Here is a 13,410-nt window from a genome sequence, read left to right on the forward strand (position 1 = left end):
ACCACTGACCTAAGCACTAACAATAAAATAATTTGGAGTTCAAGTTGGTTTTATTTTCTCTAAACTTTTTCTCGAGAGGACATTGGAAATATCCCATAACAAAATGAAGTCCCATTCGTGCCAGTGCTTTTAGCACTAACGTTAATTTATTAAGTTCTGTCATTCTAAGTTGAAAACTTGCAAACTAAAAAAAAAACCCAGTCTCCTCAGCTTCTAAACACTTTCCAAGCTTTACATGCAACTCTTGCCTTAAAATAGTTTAACACTCAACCAAAAGCACCAGACTGCAATAGAAATGTTTCAATATAAATTCTGAAGCAGCTTTAAGAAGCACAAATATTTCCTGGCTCACTTAACACCACACACCCATGTTATCTTTATGCAAATTTCATTGTCTATCTAACCAAAATCTATTTGTGGGAAAATGAACCGACATGATTCAGGATTAACTTCCTTACGTTTTCGGGGGTTAAAAACAAAGACTAGAAGCATGTTATCAAAGACAATTAATTACTTTTAAGACTATGCATTATTGTCAAACTTGGTGAAAATTTCAGAAACTGGGATGTAAAAGTCAGTCATATAACAGCATGGCCAGAAGACTCAGTCCAGGAAACAGCAAGTTCATACTTCTGCACCTTTTTTTTAGGACTGGAACCCCTTATGTTCCTGCAGTATTTGGATGCTTTGAACTGTTTATACATAGTTGTAATGCAAAGGTGCATAGCTTTTTACAGGTGCACACAAGGTACAACCATTCATACAATAAACATATGATCAACATATGTTACACACATGATCAACATATGTCTCAAAAGCATGTAGGAAATCAATTTCAGCGTGGGAGCCAGATTCCTTTAGTCCCTAAAGGATCTAGTTTAAATCCTAAAAAAAGAGGGTTTTATGGGCAGGAGGGAAGAGTTCATGATAGAGAGGACAAAAAATTTAATCTCACATTTTAAAGAAAATCCTGTTCTTGCTGTTTTCAAATAAACAACTGTCACATTTTTAGTCGTCATTCCAAGCACTCTTGGGTGGCCCACTAAACAGAAGATGTCACAGAGGGTTCCTTACTTTGAAAATACCAAACTTCACACACAGACAGCAACTGTGGTTGGAGAGATAAAGAAGCTTCTCCACGTTTTTAAAAGGTAATAGGGCATGCTATCTATCATAAGCAGGCCCTTTAGCTAACCTATTACAGCTGCAAAGGGAACTAGCTGTCCCATACACCTCCCAAAGTTGATAGAGGAAAAAGCCCCCACCATCCAGAATTTTACAGGGCAGGAGGTGGAGCAACAAGACCATTTCTCTCTCTGAGGTTATGTTCACTACTAAAGTGTTAGCAAACATCTCAAATAATTACTAACCATCTACAGAAAAGCTTAAGAACTGCAACTTCTGACTCAAAGTACAAACTGCTACTGATATGACAGAAGTGCTGTTACGTGCAGCAGCAACTGACACCTTCCATTTCAAATCACATGCAAATTATGTAAATCAAATGCAAAAAAAAAAGCTGCAGCACACAAAACACACAGCTTAACAAGTTGCTCATCCCTGCAGTAAAGGCACCATTTGAGGTATCCCAGTCACTAGAAAAAAAACGCACCTGAATGGACGATGAATACTGTCTGTTACCATGGCAGCCCGATCTAATTACATGACTGATCAGGGCTAGAGTGAGTGCACTGAAAACCTACACCATTGACATGTCTCTACATGATCACTCGCGTGCGCGCGCGCACACACACACACACACACACAGAGCAAGCTGTAGAAAATCTATCAGTTTTTTGTCCTGCGTTACACAAGTGATGAGGGTAAAGTCATCTATTTAACAAAACTGACCTGCAATTTTTTTTAAGGAAAGATAAAAATGACAGCCTCGTATGAAAATGTATGCTTCTTAGTTGCTCAAAATAACTCTAGCAATACAGCCTCTCTCTCTCTTTCAATTATCTCTTCCTCATTCATAACCCCTGTTCCTGAGAGCAATAAAACTAGGCTGTCCTCACCAGCCAGACAAACAAATCCACAGTCACAGAGGAAATCTGAATTTGCTGTTAAGTGTTTCATCAGAAACTGAAACAGGACTGCCTAAAATGTCAGCAAAGTAACTGTCTATATTCAAACATATGTAACTAACTCTTAGCGGCATAAAATATATAAGAGGAACCACTAAATATTTAATTACCTGTATTGTGAAATATTTTCTATCCATATTGAAAGATAAGAGGATCCACAAACTCAAGGGATGCATCTGCACAATTGCATGTGTAAGCGAGTGCATAAACAGATAATTGTGCAAAGCAGTATTTTGCATAACATGTCAAGTTGTGGGCTTCTGCTCCCCTCCAATTGTACCATGGATTCAGAATCACAGGGGAGAAATATTATTTTGGAAGAGTCCCTATTGCATACCATACGGTAAACAAAATAAAAATAGCTTGTTCTTGTTGTCCACATAGTGTGGCATTATATAACAAGCTTTGAATTTGCTCTTTTCTATCATTGCTCTCTCATAATTTTACCTGCTTTTTTTAAAAAAAAACAAAACCCCCAAACATATTCAATACTGCCTTTTTAATGTTATTTTCCTTGCTCGTATTCCAGTAGCTGCCAACGTATCTAGAAAAAAACTCAACCGCTTCTTTAGAGAAATACAATTATGCAGGCAGATTGTTCATGCTTTGAAAAAATTAAAGCGAGCTTAACTTTTTTAAAAATACATATTTTTGAACGAGACGGAGAGGGCAGCAGGGCACTGGAGGCATGTAACAAATTGCAAACAGTGTCAGGCTCAGAAATCTATCTCCCCCCCTCCCTCCCCCGATTTAAAAAGGGGAATCTTGCCATGTCCAGAGATGAACCCATCCGTTCCTGGAAACCAGAAAGAATCTCGAGAGAAACCTCTTGGAGAAACTGGACTGTGCGTATTTTCTTTGCCGGGAAAGCCTGGAGGAAGGCAAGAGGAAAACAGCAGGAGCTGCCTTTTGGAGGATGGTGTCAAGGTGAAGAGAAGGGGGAGCGCAGGCCCCCCCGTCCAAAGGACCCCCTACCTCCTCTCCGGGTGCCCGGCAGTGGCCTTCACTCACTCAGCGACTCCTGCCTGAAGTGCCCGGAGGAGTCTGCAGCCGACCTGGGCCCTGAATGTAGGAGCATAGTGGAAGAGGAGCTGCTGCTGCTGCTTGCTGCTGCCGCTGCCGGGCACATCCCAGTCCCAGCGCCGCCGCCGCCTCCTCCGCCTCCGCCTCCTCGCTTCATTCACCCCTCCGGCAACCACCCAGCCCCGTACTACACAGTGCAACGAGGACCGGCCCTCCCTACTATGAAGCCAGGCGGCGGTGGCGGGGGGAGAGGAGAGGGAGGGCGCGCAATGCTCCGCTCGCCCACAGCAGCTGAGCCGGCCTTCAGGAGCGGCGGCGGCGGCGGCGGCGGCGGCAGCAAGAGGGGACGCAGCTCCAGCCAGACAGCGGCGGCGGAGGAGGGCGTTGCTTCGGGACACACAAAACCCAGGCCCTGTGTGAACTCGGCGCACTCGCCCTCGGCCGGGCTCTCTCGCCAGCGCCTCTCAGGGCGCAGCAAACGCAGAGGCAGGCGCGCACAGCTGACACCAGTGCACACGCAGGCAAATACACTCGAAGGGAGCGAGGAAAGCAAGCCGAATACCGGCGAGGAGAGGGGGAAGGGAAGTGAAGAACACTTCTTTCGGTTTGCTTGCATAAGCGGGGTGGGGGGTTCATTTCTCGCATATACACCGACTCCAACCAGCGGCACCGTACCCTCCTCCCCACACCGGCCGCCTCTCGCTTGCACACACAGCACGCCGATCGCTTCCTGGCCTGGCTTCCCCTTCCTCCTACACCTCCAGCCTCCTCGGCACGGGATGGGGGGGAAGATGCGGGGACCGGGCTCGAGCAAAGGGAGATACTTTCAGGGTGACAGCGCACCGCAGTCCCTCCTGTCCCCCTCTTCCAACAGCGTATCTCTTGTGTCGGTGTGTTTTTCCTCGCCGCCACCCCCCCTCCCGCCCCCAAGCTGGAAATCTCTGGAGGTTTGCAATCGAGGAGGGGTCAGGGGAGTGGAGAAAGAGAAGCGAAAGCAGAGGATGGTCTTTTTTCCTTTAAAAAGCCACTTACTGTAAAGTGTCAGTGGGGTTGGAGAACGGGACGGACCAAAAAAAAAAAGGACTCACAATATCTTGCCAGCTGATCGCAAGGGCTTGGGGGTTTTGTAATATTGAAAAAGGAGGAAAAAACACAACAACAACACTCTGCTATTTCTCTCCTCCCGCGCTGTGACACAGATGTCTCCTCACCAACTGTAGTAGAAATGATGTCTGCGGTATAGAAGCTCGCTCCTCTCTTCTCCAGTATGTAAATGTGTAATAGAAGCCAAATATGGAGCAGTTGGCTGCCTCTGCATCAGCTCAAGGATCCTACTTCATGCAAAGGGGAGGAGGAGGAGGAGGAGGGGGGGGGGAGGAGAAGGAGGCAACACTTTGTCAGGCGGCCAAGAGAGCCACACAGATTATTGCATACGCACAACAGAGCCCGGCCAAACCAGCCTTAACCCTTTCCAGGGTTTCGTCTCAGCTTCCAGGAAGGGATTTGGATTTTTGTTTTCACTACAATGTACCTTGGAGGTTATCTCCTCTCTTCACCACACCACTCCACACGCATGCCAAATTATGTGCACAAACAAATCTTGTGCCACTCTACATTTTTTTCAGTTCTGGAATCTCAAAGCTCTTTGGTTCCACTAACAGATGCGAGGAAACGATTGAAGTCCTTTCCAGACATTTCAAAAGAAACTGGACTTTTAAAAAATTAGTCTTACAGCCTGATCCTATGCATATTTACTCAGAAATCTCATTGAGTTCAACAGGCCTTGCTTCTAGTTGTCTGGAGCCCGTTCTATACTCAAGCTACGTCTGAAGGAGAGCTCACTCTCTAACCAAGTTTTAAAAAGAAGAGCAGAACACATTTTAAGTGTTTGCAAACCAGCACAAGCATGAAGGGAGAGATTTAGTCACATGCCATTAGTGATATCAGAGGCACACAATAGGTGCCCACACCACATACACACAAGAAAACAACAACACTACACTTCATTGCTGTGATTGATATGCTTTGTAGGGAAAGAATAAAAATTTCCCAGCAAAATGTTTATGTTTGACCTATGGGGAAATGTGGTATTTGTTCCCATAATAAAGAGCTTCCTTGAGGAAAGACAACAAATGAGAAATAACTGCACATCTATTGATGCATAAGGTGATTTTTTCCTTCAAATAAAAAAAAGGTATAGAGGTGAAATTATTATTATTATTATTATTATTATTATTATTATTATTATTATTATCATTAAATTGGAGAAGGCCCTAATGATAAAAGGGGGGAAAGTTGAAGCCTATTGCCCCTTCTAAATTACAATGTAATTGGGAGGCAGTTGCCCCTCAAGTTTTTTCTGTTACCGAAAGAGGCGGGGGGATACCACCTTGGCAGCTAACGATAGCAACACTTTAGGGCTACAAAGCTATTTTAAAGTTACTTATTCTGTTGCACTGCCATCATTTAAAATTAAGCCTTAACCAAGAGTCAGAGATGAGAACCAACTCCCTGTGGTGAACTAAGGGAATGACTGTCAATTAGCATTTTTCTGTTACAAACCTGAGGCACTCTATTCAAGCCCACTGACAAAATGCTTTTTTAAAAAAGATATTGGAGCCTTGTAGTCATTACAAAAGGATGGGCAGCTTGATGTACAGCCTTATGCAATAACTGTCAGGGAGGAAATGTATGGTGCTGACCACCAAAGTTGTATAACATAGCAAAATTTGCTCGTAATCCTGTTTTTGACATTTTTCCCATTCCCCTGGGCAGCCAGTTAAATGGCTGTAAGCTTATAAGCTCTTCGGTTCTGTCAGTGCTGCTGAACCCATAGTGTCTCTGTGATACCTCAAGACCTTGCATACAGGGTGCTTCCATATCAGAGCTTGTCCTGGAATTGGTGTTACTCATGCATGCAAGTTTTTCATCGCATCTACACAATACTGCCAGGATCAAAATGCCACAAAGTATTTTTAACTCCTACTTAATCCAGATTTCTCACTACCGCAAAAAAAGAAGTAAAAATAACCCATTATACACACATCCACAGTCACCACTGGTATAGAAACCTAGCAATGTTTTTGTGTGACTGGTTTTGTCACATGTATGCTCACTGTCACCACACCCCTACTTCTGTTTGCTCATTACCGGAGTGCAATCTACCCATTTTTTTTCCTGACAAACCTAATGATGCAAGTAGGTGTAGTTCTACCAACTGCTGCATGCTAGAAGCACATTCAGATTGCAGCACATATATCAGTATGTTGTTTTTACTTTTAATAGCGGGTGGCGCTGTGGGTTAAACCACAGAGCCTTGGGCTTGCCGATCAGAAGGTCAGCGGTTCGAATCCCCGCAACGGGGTGAGCTCCCGTTGCTTGGTCCCAGCTCCTGCCAACCTAGCAGTTCGAAAGCACGTCAAAGTGCAAGTAGATAAATAGGTACCGCTCCGGCGGGAAGGTAAACGGCATTTCCATGCACTGCTCTGGTTTGCCAGAAGTGGCTTAGTCATGCTGGCCACATGACCTGGAAGCTGTACGCTGGCTCCCTCGGCCAATAAAGCGAGAAGAGCGCCACAACCCCAGAGTCAGCCACGACTGGACCTAATGATCAGGGGTCCCTTTACCTTTATTGTACTAGACTGCTTTTGAGCAGGCCCTTTTGAGCAGGCCCACATATTTATTCTGCCACATGAAGGAGGAGGTACCATTTAAAGCAATTCAAACTTGCATCACCAGTGGCTTGTATCCTAAGTTAACTTAAGGAAGTCCAGGGTGGGGGAGTTGTGCCCTTTGGTCCCCCTTCAGCCATCCAAGCCCACCCCCCCCCCGTCTCTCTCAAGTGTCAGGGGGCCCATCTAAAATGTTGACAGCAGCAGCAAATTGGACAAACAGGAGGCAGTAGAGACATCATGTTGACTGTCAATACTGCGGCGAGTCAGGAACTGCAGAGCAGGTGAAAAAATCAGTAGAGACAGCAGTACCACCACCACAAGCATGGTAAGCTATTAGGCACTGGCAAGAGGAACTGCTGCTACTGCAGCAGATGATTAAGCCAAAACACATCCTGCTCCGAGATTCTGGAGAAGTATGAACCACAAGGCCAAAGTTCATCATGCGGCGTATAATATTGTTATCTGTCCTCGTAGCCTAGTGCGAGGCTAGAATACCAGTAACAAGGCAGCACCTTGCCAACTTGATTCCAGAGAGAGGGCTGAAGCCCTGGAAGTGGGGAAGACCTTCAGAGGAACACAGGAAGCTGCCTTATCCAAAGTCAGACCCCTGGTTGATCTAGCTTAACACTAACAAGCAGCAGCACTCCAGGGTTTCAGATGCAAGTTTTTCCCGGTCCTATCCGGAGATGCTAGGAATTGAACATGGAACCTTCTGCATGCAAAACCGATACAGTACTTTACCACTGAGGAGCAACTATGCTAAGAGATTAAAGGCTGCACCTCTTGGAACAATAGTCCCCACCACTGAGGTGAGGGATCCCCTGTTTGGGAGGGGCCTGATCGACAGGACCCTCAGATATGGAACCAGTGATCTGGATTTCTCTGGACTCCATCACAGAAACCTGTTACAGTTTCTCCAAGGGTGACTGCAAGTAGACTGTTGCCTGATCAACAGCAGGAAACTGGGTGGAAGCACCGCTGCACTGCTGACACTGACAAAATACCAGTCAACAAAGAAAATCACACATACAAAGTAGGAGAAGACTGATGAGAGGAAGAGAAAGGAATAAAAGTATTACTTTCCACCTTCCTCTGAAAGAGAGCACAACCCATATGGGGAACTAAACGAATAATATTCTGTCTATGAATTTCCTTAAGTTCCACTGAAGTTAATAGGATTTCTTTTATAAGCAGACATGTATACAATTGCAGTCTTAGGGTCCAAGTCAAAATGTTTTCTTTATGGTCCAGAATAATTCAGTTAGTTCTCTTGCATATTTCAGAAGTCATTCATCATTTAACTGCCCTATTTAAAGAGCTCAGAGTGGGCAATGTGTTTATTACCAGACATTCACTTAAATATGCAATAAAAACAGAGTTTTAAAACACTCAAAACTACAAAGAGATTCCACTGTGTCCCTTAGATGTGTGTTGTATATTCTGGCCACTACTACGAAATAGTAACCGGGAAGAGCAAGAGCACAGCTGAAGAAGTACAAAGTAATTTTCACAGCGGCCAAAGCAAACTGTTAAATCTCACAAATGCAATTCTGCATAGTGCTATGCTACAGGCCTCCTTGACAATGCAAATTGAGGCCTCCCTTCTTCAGTCTTGACTTGACTTCATGATTGTAACTGGAAAGGGTACAGCCTTTCTGTCCCCTTGTTTGCTGCTTGGTGGTGGTGGTGATAAAGAGTGTGTAGCCTTTATAGATCACAACTGATAAGTTGTATCTGTCCTTGGGGATTCTAGCAGGATTGAAAAATGGGCTGAAAATTAACTGAAATGTAAAGGTCAGTCTACCATGAAAATTTTCCAAATAACGTACTAATGGCTGGCCATCAAAAAGCTAACCAAATAAATTTTGGCATGCTCATAGTTAGAAAATGGCAAAATTTCAAAGGAAAGAAATTCAATAATTATTGAAAGCTGCTGAGATATTTTACTACATAAAGCTGGTGCCTTCCAGATGTTTTGGACTACAACTCCTATCAGCCCCAGCCATCCTGGCCATGGATTTTGTAGGGTTGATGAGAGTAGGGTTGTCCAAAACATCTGGAGGACTCCAAGTTAGGGAAGGCTAACCTGGAATATTCAAGTAGGAAAAATGCTGCATGCCGTCACTTGTGATGTTGGGCATTTTGTCATGATATGGGTAATGTTTATTGCTATTACAAACTTGAGATGCACATCCTTAGAATTCTTAAATTATCACCTTGAGCAATTTGGTGCTTTCTGTGGAGCTGCTTCTGTGCATTGGTGCTAAAATGAAGATGCAGAAAGCAGTATCTTCCAGCAAAGAGTTGCAAAGATGCAGCTATTTCTGTGCAACATTCCCATGTTGACGGTCCTATTCTTAGTACCACCACCATTCTCCTGTATGGATCATTAAAACTCCTTTATGGTTATGCCTGGAGTATATAGATACCAAGTGGTGGGAAACATAAAAAAACCCTGAAACTTGGCCGGAGCAGAATGGCTCCAACACCACCCAAAACTCAAGTGTGATGTGTAAACTTGATCTGTAACAGCATGTTTTGGTGAGAGTACTGGCAAAGGTAAACCTACACCTTATGGGTTAGAGGCTCAACACAGGCACCACAGCCTTTATTCCAGCAGTTACTTGTGCATGACGATGACAAAAGTACAGAATTTAGGTGCCAGAAGTCAAATGGTTAAACATTCATTTCAATTCGTTCATGTCACAGAAGGCTTAGGAGGAACACCAGTTGACAAGAACGTGATGGTCCCACTTAGACAAGAATATAAGGAGCACAGGATACTCCTGATTCCACCCAGATACAACTAAGTCCTGTGCCACCAAATGACTAAGCTATATCATGATCCTATGCAGAGAGTTTATTTGCTGTAGGCAATATAGTATTATAATTATCTGCATGAATTTATGGGCATAAACTATGACCCAGATGGACATTCTAACTACACACATGTTGTCCAGAAGGCACTCCACTTTGACACAGGGAATTGTGGTGCATTATTTACTTAATAAGTTGGCTAGCCTGCTGCCTGCTGGCCACATCCACTCCCTCCCATGTTCACTGATCACTTACACAGGTCCTTGCTATGATTCTATTATGGAGAAATGCTTTGTGACCCCCTCACTCCACCTGCTCCAGCACCCAACATTTGTCCTTTAAGTTAGTTTTAATGGGCCACACTCACTTTTTTACTTCAGCCACACTCCTTTTGGCATATGACACCCCACCTAGGCTTGACCATGAGTCAACATGGCCCCAAAATGGCCTGATGTATTGCATATTGCCACTGTCACAAAGAGAGATATAAAAGAGCTTTTACATTCAAGTATCCTTACCAGGTCCTTCAAAATGATTTTTTGCCAATTACTTTCCACAGAAATTATGTTCTAAAGTAGCTGATGATTGCCTACGTTTCAGGTCTCTACATTGTTTGTCTCACTACAGCCTCTAGTGGACAAATGCAATCCATTCTCAACGCTTTCACTCAAGCTCTGCCTCCTTTGTACAGGAAGCCCAAAGCAATCCCTTTGGACTACTCAAGTTACCTTTGCAATAGTTCTACTTGGGGCAATTCACACACCAATTACTTTTATTTTAGGCCACCACCCTTGAGTTCAACTGTGGAAGGTTAGTCCCAAGTCTATGCTGTCAGCATTTGAGCATATTCTCTGTTTCCCTTTCCTGCTTCAGCGAAAGCAGGCCTCAGAATGTAATATTTCTGCTATTAATACAATAGCTACCCTCAGGAGATTCTGCTAACACCAATACAATCAGTTTCATTCAGGTTTTCTTTTTTAGCTTTCGTCTGCTGGAGGAGAGGAAATTTGTTTGTTCTGGATTCTTACATTTATTAAATGAATTTACATTTTTAATTTTACTGAACTATCCTATAAATGTCTTTTATTCAGAAAAAACAGATCCAGGAAAAGTTCTGACTGGAAAGATACGCACAAAAAGAATATACTTACTGTGAGCTTGAAAGGGATCCAATAGGTCACCTTGGTTCATCCCTTTTATTGTAACATCTATTGTAAAAAAAAGACATAATTTTAAAAAGGAGGTTTCTTTCCTAAGCAAAAACCACACTACATGCTTCTAAAGACATGCACCATCGCAGAAAGCTTTGTTGTGGCAGTGACCCGTCCAATTCAAATCTAAAAGACATCTCCCTAGCTACCTGGATTATGCACATACTGTATATCCCCAGCTGAAATACAAACTGCAACTTTAAAATGTATGCTACACACATGGCTCCAGCAGCATACATGGGTCTCATCACCCAGCAATCACAGGTAGAGCTCTGATCAGGAATGCTGTCATTGTCAGTCATTATACTACCTGTAGTATAACTTTATAAATGGAGAACTAGCTTCTTTTCACCACTGCTGATCACCAGGGTGTGTGGAGCAGTTCACAGTAAACCATAGCTTGGGTTACAGTTACCAGGCCTAGATGCATTTAAGGCACTATACATTAGCACTATTAACATACTGCTTTAAATTGTCATGGCTTCCTGCAAAGATTCATGGGAAGTGTAGTTTGTTAAGGGTTCTGAGAGTTGTTGGGAGCCCCCTATTCCCTTCAGAGAGCTATCATTTCCAGAGTTTCCTTTGATTGCTCAATAACTTTCACTGCCCCTGCTAACAAAAATCCTGGCTACGCCCATGCCCTAATTCAGCAGAATATAATGCTAAAATGGCTCTAATATAGAGATGAAGAATTGGAGGCATAGTTTCTAGAGTGCTGAACTAAGACATGGGAGATCAGGGTTCAAATCTTCACTCAGCAGACTTTAGGCCAATCACTGCATCTAAACCTACCCTACCTCACAGGCTGCAGGCTGGGCAGCTGAGAGACAGAACTGTGCCTGATTTCTGCTGAATCTAAGGCTGTGGGTATGGGAGAAGCAAGACCTTATTGGGGTTTTAACACTGTGACCCCCCTCAATCATAGGCTGAGGTTGTATATATGTGTAAATAAATCATATATTATAAAGACACTACAGTCTCTGCTGTTGCTCATTCCAAGGAAAACCGAACCTTCTAGAATCTCATAGCACTCTGAGAGTAGAGTGCCATGCAACAATATTATACTGCACATTTTCAATCACTGCAATAGTTTTACAAATCATAGTTCCAAGCACTTGAAATCATGACAGGCTAGCCTTTCAAAAAAGAGCTATAGTATGCAATTACAAGTTACTGGACTTTAAACCAGACTTATCAAGTGAAGTTCTTTGACCTGTGTAATTATCATAACAAGGATTGTGATTCCATCACAGTCAAAATTCTGTTTTTCATGGTAAAACATCCTTAATTCATAGCCCAAATGTATCTATTTAATGGAATAGATTTTTTAAAGAACATTTTCTTTAAAAAAGGATTCCATCATTTTCAATGCCACCCTATCAAACATCAAACTGGATCCAAGGCAATGTGGAGTTCAGGCTGGACTCTAAGAGCTGCTCCAGTAAGGAACAAGCTGAAACTGAGCCCTTATATAGTAATCGCAGCAGGTGCAGCCTGATTGTTAAGTATACTGCATGATGCTGCTTGATTGAAAGGGCTCCGTTCTTCTCCAGTAGTCCACTACTGAGATGGAGTAGAGGAGGCTTGGGTCTTCATTGGAGTCAGAGGATGGCAGTGCCATGGTGGGCAGCACTGATCCCACAGGTTCTTCTGGACCTGCGTGCCTTCCCCCTTCAGGTTTGGAGTCCTCACCTGAATCACCTGATGAAGAGGAATCCTAGTCTCTGTCAAAGGGTTGCTGTATGCTGTTATGACTGAAGAAGTGCGGAAAAACTGGTGTAATAGTGGGTTGCATTCAGTGCAGCACTAGTGAGGGCATTCCAAACAGCATTTCTTTTTGCCTGATGGAACAATAACAAATCTCCCCTTTCCTCTTCCCTTATGCCATTCTGGGATACTCCCAATCCACCAGAGCAGTTTTGGGGAGGTGATGAGGTACATACAGGTAAGAAGTCCCATTGCACTAGCAGAAAACCTTGCACTGGCTTCTGCTAGAATAAGGTAGTTGAATATGACCCAGTGCTTCTGCTTGCTTCCTAATGTGAGAAGATTTTCTTTCTTTCTAATTTCTAGCCGGCTTTTCAAGCCAAGATGTGGTGCCTTGCGTTGAATTATGGTAGTGGTATATCTGCCATACCTTTCCATTGAACAAGTCACCTCCAAGCTGGCATGTAGCAGCTTGGCACTGAGTTTGTGGCCTTTCTCGGAAAACCCAGCAACATAAGTTCTAGTGATTCTGATGCTGCGTTATGCAATCTGAAAGGAAACAGAGAGTCAGTCTGTGGTTGCTAGATTTCTCACACACACACATCACATAGCAGATCTATGAATAGGCTAGATGTAGCTCAGCCTGTCAAACTGAGTCCCTTCTGCTGGAAGTGGCGCTGTAGATTCAGAACAATAGGATGGAAATTGTATATTATAACAATTAAGCCTCTTCCTGCCTGAGAATGTGTGTTAGCAAATAACTGAGGCAAGAAATTGGGTACCTCAGACATAGAAGATGCCAGAGAATTTATAAGGTTCTCTTCATCCCCACTTCCCACATCCTTAATAACCTCATCAAACACAGGGTATGAGAAATTACCTCAGAGTCAA

General features: G+C 43.5%; 1 protein-coding gene across 42 annotated transcripts in view; it reads right to left on the reverse strand.

Annotated features, from left to right (window-relative positions):
* The window catches only part of ATXN1 (ataxin 1), a 294,034-nt gene that overhangs the window by 194,785 nt on the left and 85,839 nt on the right, over positions 1-13,410 (reverse strand). For 5 of the 42 annotated variants that reach the window (XM_083449376.1, XM_083449382.1, XM_083449388.1 and 2 more), the window contains exon 1: positions 4,322-4,441. The gene's annotated coding sequence lies outside the window, so the exon portion shown is untranslated. Of the gene's footprint in view, positions 1-2,856; positions 3,731-3,780; positions 4,027-4,142; positions 4,471-10,752; positions 10,810-12,504; positions 13,069-13,410 lie in introns of those variants that run through there. The other 37 variants (XM_083449393.1, XM_083449403.1, XM_083449390.1 and 34 more) reach the window with 17 other exon arrangements.

This window comes from Podarcis tiliguerta (genome assembly GCF_965153285.1).
Source record: "Podarcis tiliguerta genome assembly, chromosome: 7".
NCBI classification, from domain to species: Eukaryota; Metazoa; Chordata; class Lepidosauria; order Squamata; family Lacertidae; genus Podarcis; species Podarcis tiliguerta.